The following is a 1309-nucleotide window of genomic DNA, read 5'->3' on the forward strand; positions in this document are numbered from 1 at the left end:
GTTTTTAAATGTTAATTTCACTAATTGATGGATCGGTAGATGAAGTCCTGTGTCTTGGTCTTTGTGGTGTTATGGGCTGTGATGAGCTGTGTGTTGTTGGTGGAGAGAGATGAGGCAAACGGAAGTGAAGCCAGACCGGAAGGGTCAGATGGGAAGTCGGACAAACGCAGTCGAAGGCCAGCACGTGGGGGCAGTCAGAAGACAGACAGCTTACGAGGAAGACGTGCTTTGATCTAGAGCGATCGTTTACTCCGCCGTGGTTTACGAGGTAAGGTCCAACGTTTCATTCTATCCTCTTGCTTCTTCTTGTCTTTTTCCTCCATCACACCACAGTCTTCAATGTCCCCAGACCTAACTCACCTTGACATTTTATCTATGTGGGGTATCTTAAGTCCATTGTCTAAACTTGTCCAAGAAGTGTTGAAGAATTAAGATAAAATATGAGTTCAATGTGCAAAGAATGATTACCGAAGTCTTGAATAAAGTACAAAATTCTCTTTGGTTTTGCTTTCAGAAATGTAATGAATATGAGAGAAATCAGTTTGAACAATTATTGTAACCAGTTGCCATCTACCAAATTCCACACAAAGCATTGGTCAGCTTGAGACTAAAGTTGAAGACACAGGCTGAAATGCTGCACAGTGGGATCTAGCTTAGAACCACATGATTGGTAAGTAAACTTATTAATCACATGATTCCAATGGTACTTAGTCATCCTCCTTATCATCATCATTGTTTAATGTCTGCTTTCCATGTTGGCATGGTTGGATGGTTTAACGGTTTGACTGGAAACTGGTAAGTTGGGTGGGGAGCTGCACCAGGTTCCAGTCTGATTTGGTAAGGTTTCAATATAAAGGGGTCCGCAAGTCAAAAAGTTTGAAAACCCCTGACTTAGACAACAAGAAGGAGCTGCATGACAGGATATTACATGAGTTCGCCATCAAACCAAGATGAATGGAGTTCATGTATAAATGAAGTGAATAATTTTTATATTAAAACTATATATTTCTGTCTTAGTGTTAAATTATCAGTGAACATACATGGGTCTTATGGGAAATCTCTGATGAACTCGAGTGATGCTGATGACCTGGAGTCACCTCTGAAATACATATATATATGGCTGGCTGCCAACAAATTTTTCTGCTTTAAAAAAAAAAGGGATTTTATCCTTTATATATACTGTTCAGTATCTATGCGTTGAATAAAATTTATCTTTCTACTTGTTCTACAATACATTTCAACGTTTCGAAACAAACTTGTTTGTTTACATATGACGTAACATATATATATATATATATATATATATATA

This window comes from Octopus bimaculoides, chromosome 25 (genome assembly GCF_001194135.2).
Source record: "Octopus bimaculoides isolate UCB-OBI-ISO-001 chromosome 25, ASM119413v2, whole genome shotgun sequence".
In the NCBI taxonomy this organism is placed as follows: domain Eukaryota; kingdom Metazoa; phylum Mollusca; class Cephalopoda; order Octopoda; family Octopodidae; genus Octopus; species Octopus bimaculoides.